The sequence below is a fragment of the Amblyraja radiata genome, chromosome 1, assembly GCF_010909765.2.
Source record: "Amblyraja radiata isolate CabotCenter1 chromosome 1, sAmbRad1.1.pri, whole genome shotgun sequence".
In the NCBI taxonomy this organism is placed as follows: Eukaryota; Metazoa; Chordata; class Chondrichthyes; order Rajiformes; family Rajidae; genus Amblyraja; species Amblyraja radiata.
This window is the reverse complement of record NC_045956.1, coordinates 76,928,927-76,938,625: the sequence shown is the minus strand read 5'-3', so window position 1 is coordinate 76,938,625 and position 9,699 is coordinate 76,928,927. Positions and strand designations below refer to the sequence as shown.

At 43.2% G+C, this 9,699-nt stretch overlaps 1 long non-coding RNA gene across 2 annotated transcripts; it reads right to left on the bottom strand.

Annotated features, from left to right (window-relative positions):
* Positions 1 to 2,681: 2,681 nt before the first annotated feature.
* LOC116972804 lies at positions 2,682 to 9,482 on the bottom strand. 2 transcript variants are annotated; one of them, XR_004411919.1, is made up of 5 exons: positions 9,370 to 9,482; positions 7,719 to 7,836; positions 5,794 to 5,918; positions 3,595 to 3,724; positions 2,682 to 2,877 (listed from the first exon to the last, which is right to left on the bottom strand). It is a non-coding gene; the product is annotated as an uncharacterized LOC116972804 (long non-coding RNA). The 2 variants fall into 2 exon arrangements; XR_004411946.1 differs by having other exon boundaries at positions 9,345 to 9,440.
* Positions 9,483 to 9,699: the final 217 nt, after the last annotated feature.

The following is a 9,699-nucleotide window of genomic DNA, read 5'->3' as shown; positions in this document are numbered from 1 at the left end:
TTCACTGTCATGTGATGTGAACCTAATGCAGGCTTCACATTATGACCAAGGCACTGCCATCAGCCATGTTATGAACGCTGCACTTGAATTGCCAACATCATTTGCTTTGTTTTCTCTTTAGATCATAGTGCACAATGTCCCTTGCCAAATATGATGCCAAGATAAACTTATCTCTTCAGATTGCATGTGATCCATATCCCAACCTATGCATGTGAAACAAAGAATACTGCACACAAATTGAGAAAGGATCACTAACAATTTTATTAGGCGTGAAGAAATGCCATCAGTTCTGCTGGGAACACTTTGTTTTATTTACCATTGAACACTATTGGCAATCTCGAGTCAATTGTGGCTTCCAGATTGTGAAGAGGGGGTGAATTTGGTGCCACAGCTGATTGAATATTATTAATTGAACCACTTTCCTTTCGGATCATCACACAAACTAATCTAATTTTCACACTGCAACGTGTAGCTGAGGATTTCCATGTCACAGCCACAGTAAGTCTTGTGAGATACATTACTGAACCAGGACGAAGAACTCAGTCTGTGAGGATGAACCAACTTGTACAAATGTCCAAGTAGAGATTTACAGACATTGCACAATTTCAGGCTGGAATTGCCAAGGATGTTTAAAGTGAGGACAAGAATTCGTCAGCAGAAAGGAACATTGAAGAGTTCAGTAGGATTTTTGCTATAGTAAAAATAAGGAACTGCAGATGCTGGTTTACAAAAATGACACAAAATGCTGGAGTAACTCAGGCAGCAACTCTGGAGAACATGAGTAGGTGAAGTTTTGGGTCGGGGCCCTTCTTCAGACTAATGGTATCTGAAGAAAGTACACAAGCCGAAATGTCACCGATCTATGCTTTCCAGAGATGCTGCCTGACCTGCGGAGTTACTCCAGCACTGTGTCCTTTTCTGCATCTTTGCCTTTGCTCTAACATTTTACATGACATTACAACATCAAACATTTATTGATTCCTCTGCTCCTCCACTGGAGCAAGGGAGTAACCTGTACGTGTGCTACAAACAGCCTTAAAGAAGAAATTCCTCGTAGTTATACTTTCTTCCCCATGAATCATCAATGTGAGTGCCCATCATCTTTGATCTGGGGAGAACGTGTGGAGTTGAAGGAGAAGTTATTAGATGTGAGGAAACAAAGTGCTGGAGCAACTTAGCCAGACACGCAACTTCTCTAGAGATCATGGATACTTGATGTTTCACTTCAGGACCCGTCATCAGCATCAACCAACATCTGCAGTATTGTTTAATGTGAGAACAAGTCCAGGTAGGCGGATGGATGGAGGGGAACTATTTCTGATGTCGGCATAGAATAACCTACTATTGAAAGGTTACTGAGCAGGTGCATTAAGGTAGAGCTGCTGCCTCACAGCGCCAGAGATACCTGGGCTTGATCCTGACCTCGATGCTATCTGTGTGGAGTTTACATCTTCTCCCTGTGACTGCGAGGGTTTCCTCCAGGTGCTCCGATTTCCTCCCATTCCAAAATCGGAAATTTTATGTGGGTTTGCAGGTTAATTGCTCACTGTAAAATTGCTTTTATTGTGTAGAGAGTAATGCAAAAATACAGCAGATTAACGAATATCAGAACTGTACTATCAGAAAATGGTAAAAGTACACAATAGAGGCCCGGAAGTGGCGGCGCTCTACCTTATTGTGTTGTTTTTTTCGTTTTGTCTAGTTGTGTTTTTGGTTTTTAGGTTGTGTTTATGTGCGGGGGGGGGGGGATTGAAACGGGGTTTGCTGTCTCTCCCTTGGGGGGAATACGACTTTTTCGTCGTATCCCCCCTCTCTGCCTCCGTCTGCGCTGAGGCCTAATGGCGGAGCTGGCGACCTCGGGACTCTGGAGGCAGCCAGTCAGGACTCGCCCTGGGCTCGCTCTCGTGAGGGCGGCCCAGCTCGGGGTTGGAACTGCGCTCCCGTGAGGACGGCCTGGCGAGGGGCCGAGACTCTCCCGTGAGGGGCTGTGGCACTCCCGTCGGAGTGGCCCAGCCGAGGGTGGAACGGCACTCCCGTCGGAGTGGCCCAGCCCGAGGGTGGAACGGCACTCCCGTCGGAGTGGCCCAGCCCGAGAGTGGAACGGCACTCCGTCGGAGTGGCCCAGCCCGAGGGAGGTACGGCACTCCCGTCGGAGTGGCCCAGCCCGAGGGAGGGACGGCACTCCCGTCGGAGTGGCCCAGCCCGAGGGAGGAACGGCACTCACGTGAGGGCGATCCGGCTCGGGGCTGGAACGGTGCTCCGGTGGCTGGGACGGCGTTCTGGCGGCGGTAACCTGGGTCCGGGGTTGAGCCGCAGGCCAGCGGCTGCGTACGCTGGACTGGAGGGCGGCAGCTTCGACCACCCCGGGCCGCGGTGTTTGAGCCGGCCCGTTGCGGGGTTCGGTGAGCCGCGGGACTGTTTGTACCATCGCCCGGTGGGGAATCGCGTCAGCGCAGAGGGAGAAGAGGAGGGAAGAGACTGCAGCCCTATGATTTTTGCCTCCACCACAGTGAGGTGCTTGGAGGACTCACTGTGGTGGTGTTAATTTGTGTTTATTGTTGTTATTATTGTAGGATGTATGTATGACTGCAGGCACGAAATTTCGTTCAGACCGTAAGGTCTGAATGACAATAAAGGCATTCAATTCAATTCAATTCAATATTGTATTTTTGCATATTCTAGTGATGCCATTATGAAGATAATGACTTCAGTTTTTCAGGCTGAAAGGGAGACAGTACATTGCTAAAGACATTTCTCTTCTGAAGAATCCATGAATTGGAGCCGGGGCAAACACAGTGACATTCAACACATACAATATCAATCAATCCTCTTTATATCGTCATTCTGGTCATTTCAGTTGTTCTGCCAATGATATCCCTGTAAAAGATATTTAGGTGCTAATATGAAAAACCAACAGCATAAATCATCAATTTTGGGAATTAGTTTCAGATTTCTATGTAGATGGGCAACGAATGCAAATTAAATCTAGAAGATACTGATTTTGGATCACCACCATCTCCACATCACAATTAGAAATTGATTGATTGATGAAAGATAATAATAATAATAATAATGGATGGGATTTATATAGCGCCTTTCTAATACTCAAGGCACTTTTCTAATACTCAAGATAAAGAATGGAAACGGGCCATATGGCCCAGCGAGACAATACCGACCATCAATAACCCCTTCACACCAGTTCTATGTTATCCCACTTCCTCATCTATGCACTACACACCGGGGACAATTTAGAGAGGCCATTAAACCCACAAACCCCCAAGCCTTTGGGACATGGGAGGAAACCAGAGCACCAGGAGGAACCCCATTCAGTCACAGGGAGAACATGCAAACTCCACACAGATGGCACCCAAGGTCATGATCAAACCCGGGTCTCTAGTGTTGTGAGGCAGCAGCTCTGCCAGCGGCACCACTGTGCCACTAGCCTCAACAACACCCAGATATTAAAAAATACATATTTTTTCAAAAACCCCCTATAGAAAAAAAAGTGAAAGAAAAACGTGTAAAAATGAATAAGCATTCTGCTTAAGTCTTTAGTCTATTCTTACACAGAAGAATCTGACTGCCTCAACTTACCACATGAAATGCAATGTACGTGCGATGAACACTGATCATATCAGTGATGACTGTTTAATTCCCTTTTAAGTTGGCAGAGAGAACACGGGAGGAAACACATGGTTACCAGCCAATCGTTACAGAGACTTCCCTGTAAAAGAGCAATAACACAAGGTTTTACACATAAGCATTAATGGATAACAATACAGGACAGGACTAATTAAATTAATCCCTTCTGCCTGCACATGATCCCTATCCCTCCATTCCCTGCATATTCACGTGCCTATCTAAAAGCCTTTCAAACTCCAACAGTTCGTTCCAGACACCCAGCACTCTCGGTGTAAACATGTTGCACCTCATATCTCCTTTAAACATTCCCCCTCTCAGTTTAGATCTGTGCCCTGTAGTATGATAGTATAATCTGCAACTTGCTCCCTTCCCAGTAAATGCACAGCCACCTATTCGATGTCACATGTATTTTCCTCTCCCTCTTATTTTTACCATTAATCTATTTATTGTGCAACTTTGGATATGGGAAAGGATCTGTAGGAGTTCACATTGATCTACAGTGGTTGAAGACAGTCTACACTTAAGTCATGCAACTCTTTACCAATTCTGATGTTGGGTCCTAAAATGTTAACCATTTCCCTTTCCACAAGCTTTGCTCAACTTGCCAAGTGATTCCAATATTCTCTGTTTTTAATTAAGATTCCTAGCATCAATAATTAAAACATTTTTACAAATAGGTTGGTCTGAACTATGGACTTCAAATGATTCTACGTAAGCTGCCTTTGATACGATCAGGTGAAATCATATTTTCCTGTAACTGATAATAAATTTCATGACCATATAACATTTTATTGCTACACAACCTTCAACATCCGCATAATGACACCCATTGCTTAAGAAAGAACTGCAGATGCTGGAAATTCGAAGGTAGACAAAAATGCTGGAGAAACTCAGCGGGTGAGACATCATCTATGAAGCGAAGGAAAATAGATGCTGCCTCACCCGCTGAGTTTCTCCAACATTTTTGTCTATCTAATGACATCCCTTGTAATTTTGCTGCCTATTATTATTTATGCAAATACATTGGGTATAATCTCAGCAGCATATTGAAATTTTATTACTGTTGATTAGTGTGTTAAAATTGATGAAACATTTGTTGAGTCCTATGATGTTACAATCTGAGTTTGAGTTTAGTTTTTTAATCATGTGTACCGATATACAGAGGAATCTTGGGGTCCAAGTCCACAGCTCCTTGAGATGGAGATGGAGTGGGAATGGATGCATATTGTATACTCATCTTCATCAGTAAGAGCATTATAAAGGTCAGGAAGTGATGTTGCAGCTTTATAAAATCTTAGTTAGGCCACATTTGGAGTATTCCCTGCATTTCTGATGAAAGGAAATGGAGACGGGAGAAAGCTTATTAGGATGCTGCTGGTATTACTTATAAGGAGAGGTTGAACAAACTTGGATTGTTTTCTCTGGAGTGTCGGATGCCGAGACCTGATAGAAGTTTAGAAAATGATGAAAGGCAAAGATGACGTAGACAGTGAGAATCTTTCTCTCAGAGTGGAAATGTCAAAAGCTCGGGGGCATAGCTTTAAGGTGAGTTTACACGGCAAGTTATTTTGCAGAGTGGAACGTGTCGGGAGGGGTGATAGTGAAAGCAGATATAATAGTGGTGTTAATACAACTTTTAGACAGACACGTGGATATGCAGCAAATGGAGAGATATGGATCACATGCAGGCAGAAGGGATTATTTGAATTTGGACTCAAATTGAGCCCAGATATCGTGCGGCAAAGGGCCTGTGTTCTACATTTGACGGTAGCAAGGTGTCGAAAGGCCATCGGGGTGAACTGCACCATTTGCAGGTTGAACCATTTATGGAGGAGCTGATTAAATGAGAATGAGTTTAATGATTACAGCACAGGAGCAAAGTGACAATAATTGGATTCTCCACAATTGTTGCTGTGTTGACAAGATGGAAGATGGCATCCAAGGTAAGAACCATGACAAGAGATCAACGAATTAGGGGGTTAATAATGGAGACTTGACAGGAATTGAATACTCTGGAGTTATCCCCAAATTATTTTATGGAACCAATAAATATTTACATAGAATAAATCTCTAGGATATTAAACATTTTATCTATAAAAAGTATGGACATTTTATTTCATGTTTTCATTTTTTTAAATCAGATCTACTTACAGTTATGGAGTACTTTGTCCTGATGAGGGTTCTCATAGCCATGGAAGTCCCACAGAGACAACACTCGTTCATGTCCCCTGCAACCTGACAGCCAAGGCAAATTGTACAGAACGTCCCACAGCAACCTAGAAATAATCAGAGGCAGCAAGCAGTTCATATGTTCTAGGAGCAGAATTAGGCCATTTGGCCCATCAAGTCTACTCCACCATTCAATCATGACAGATCTATCTTTCCCTCTCAACCCCATTCTCCTGCCTTCTCCCCATAACCCCTGACTACCCTTTACTAATGAAGAATCTGTCAATCTTCGCCTTAAAAATAGCCATTGACTTGGCTTCCACAGCCAACTGTGGCAATGAATTCCACAGATTCACCACCATCTACCTGAAGAAATTCATTTTAATCTCCTTTCTAAAGGTACGTCCTTTTATTCTGAGGAAATGGCCTTTGGTCCTAGACTCCCTCACTAGTGGAAACATCCTCTCCACATTCACTCTATCCAGGCCTTTCACTATTCGGTAAGTCTCAATGAGATATCCCCTCATCCTTCTAAACTCCAGCGAGCACAGGTCCAGTGCCTTCAAACGTTCATCATATGTTAACCCAATTATTCCTGGAATCAATTATTTCTGGAATCAACCTCCTCTGGACCTTCTCCAATGCCAGCTTATTCTTCCTCAGATATGGGGCCCAAACCGGCTCACAAAATTCCAAATGCAGCCTGAGCAGCACCTTATAGAGCCTCAGCATTACATCCCCATTTTTGTATTGTAGCACTCTTGAAATAAATATTAGCATTGCTTTCACCTTCCATACTACCGATTCAACTTTCAAATGAACTTTTTGGGAATCCTGCACCAGCACTGCCAGGTCCCTTTGCACCTCTAAGTTCTGAATTCTCTCCCCATTTAGAAGATAGTCTACACCTTTATTTCTACTACCAAAATACATGACTCCACCCTTTGCCTCATCTGTCACTTCTCAGCCCACTCCCCCAACCTGTCCAAGTCCTTCTGCAGAGTCCCTGCTTTCCCTACACTACCTGCCCCTCCACGTATATCTTTGTACAATCTGCAAACTTTGCCACAAAGCCTTCAATTCCCTCATCCAAATCATGTACACCGTGAAGAATAACGGCCTCAGCTCAGACCCCTGCGGAACCGCTAGTTACTGGCAGTCAACCAGAAAAATCCCCCTTTATAGCCACTCTTTGCCTTCTGCCAACCGGCCAACCTGCTCGTATCTTCCATCTGATACCATGGGCTCACATTTTCATTAGCAGCCTCACATGCGGCATCTTATCGACGAAGGCCTTCTGAAAATCCAGGTAAACCATCTCTTCTATTAGAAGTACTAACATCTCATACCTGGTGACTTACAGTTATCGAATCTGACCAGAACTCAACACTTAGAGCTGGTTGTGTGAACGGGGCATCAGATTATCAATGCTGAAAACAAACACCAATGCCCCCCCTGTATCATTCCTTATCAGAGTAATGCTGTTCACTCAGCGGAGCAAGGCTGCAGGGTTAGATCATACATGCCGAGATGCCCACATTAACAAAGGGATCCTGCTGGCCACAGGCTATTGGTGGTGATGGTGAGAACACCAGATTGGTGGTGACATTTAACAATCTGGGCAATGAACAATGAATTGTTTGCACAATGTGCCGCCGTGGGCTAGTTTAATATTCCGGGTCTCCAGGGTGTGGAATGGCCAAAGTTACAGAAATGAAACAAACAGGACATCTTTACAATTATGGGACACATTTCATGATCTCAACACTTCATAAAGCACCATACAGTGAAGTACTACTGAAGTATAGTTTCACTTGCAACTTGGAAAGTGTTTTAAAGAAGAGAAGATTAAATGGAACATTTAAATGGGACTATGCTGGACAGTCTAAAACCATGCACATACTTACATACTCCCACATCATCGAAACAGCTGCACAGTCCAGTGCCCCAGTTGTTTTGCCTGGCAGAGGTAGGCTGGGACATTATCACCACATGACCTGCATCGAACTGTGCCATCTTACTTCACTGGGATAAAATTAGAAATAATCGTGAGAAGTGGTTGATAGCATTTGGCTCTCTTTTGCAACAGTTAAACATTGCTTCCAAGAGGGTTTTAGATAGAAACATAGAAAAAAGGAGCAGGAGGATGCCATTCGGCCATTGGTGGCAGCACCGCCATTCATTGTGATCATGGCTGATCGTCCCCTATCAATAACCCGTGCCTGCCTTCTCCCCATATCCCTTGACTCCACTAGCCCCTAGAGCTCTATCTAACTCTCTAGAGCTCTATTTAACTCTCATCGGCACATGAATATGCAGAGAATGAAGAGATAAGGATCACATGCAGGTAGAGGAGATGAGTTTAACTTGGCATCATGTTCGGCACAGACATTGTGGCTGAAATGCCTGTTCCTGTGCTATACTTTTCTATGTTACACCAGTCTGAAGAAGGGTCTCGACCCGAAACGTTGCCTATTTCCTTTGCTTCATAGATGCTGCCTCACCCGCTGAGTTTCCCCAGCATTTTTGTCTACCTTCAATAGTTTCAATGTTCTGATAGTTAGTTCTTTACAACATAAGCATGTTAATGAAAATAAACAACACGCAGTGTATAAACCCAAAGGTAACAGAATTGTTACAGAACAGGAGAGGACATTTTGCAAGAGCTCCCAAACTACTGTTCATCCCAATCCCAATCTATATCAATCACATCGAGCTGAGTGTACATGGAATCACATTCATACTGAACTGAAAATGCATCAAATCCAGATTGGTCTTTCAAAGTTCTATCTATTTTTGCCAAATCATTTTTAAGTAAAGATTTTCATAACTTGGTCTTCACTAATAATTGAAATTTAAAGCACCACACCTCTGGAAATTTAAAATAAAAGTAGAAAATGCTGGTAACATCATGTTTTGGGTGGAAAACTTCACTGAAGCTAGGAGAGGGAGAAACCCCGTTAGTTTTTAAAATGACGAGGGTCAGTAAGACTGGTCGGAGAACTGGGAAGGGAGAGGGATGGGGAGAGAGGGAAAGCAAGGGTTACTTGAAGTTAGAGAAGTCAATGTCCATACCGCTGGGGTGTAAGCTGCCCAAGTGAAATATCAAGTGCTGTTCCTCCAATTTGTGCTGGGCCCCACTTGGACATGGAAACAGGCTTTTCCGCCCACCGAGTCCACTCCAACCATTGATCACTCTAGTTTTCTGTTACCCCATTTCCTCAACTACTTCCTTATATACCACATACAGACATTGATTTTAACTTTATGTTTTGGATACCTAAAGTTCAAATTTCAGATTTTCAGCTTCGCCATTAACTCCATTGATGCAACAGCATCCAAACATTTTGAGATCATACATGCAAAATTTGACGCTTTAGAAAATGCTGTAATAAATCGATAACTGAAGCAAGTGAATCAAATTTAAATTCAACTGACGAATCAATTGTTGCTGCTAAATTGGATGCTTTAGTTTGGTTGGTGAATGGTTAACGTTTTACGTTGTACTAACTATATCATTATTTGCTCTTTACCTGCTAATATCTGTAAATAACTCACCGCTTCTGGTAAGGAAAGATTTCTTGAATCCTCTTCCTCTTGACAGCAATGAGAGAGATGCCTCATTTTCCAGCTTTATATAGGTTTGGTAATACAAGAGGATGGCCTCTTGCCAATTAGTTACTGTTGATAGGTTACTTAACTATTGCTCATTGTGCAAACAAAATGTAGCGCCACTTTTGTTTAACATCTATTTTAAAACATTCTGGCAGTGTTAAGAAAAGGTAAATCACATTAGTAAGACCTACAACCAGACACAAGAAACTGCAGATAAATTGTGAAAATCAAGCTTAGACTAGGGGACTGTTTTAGTGAACAATTGCACTCCAT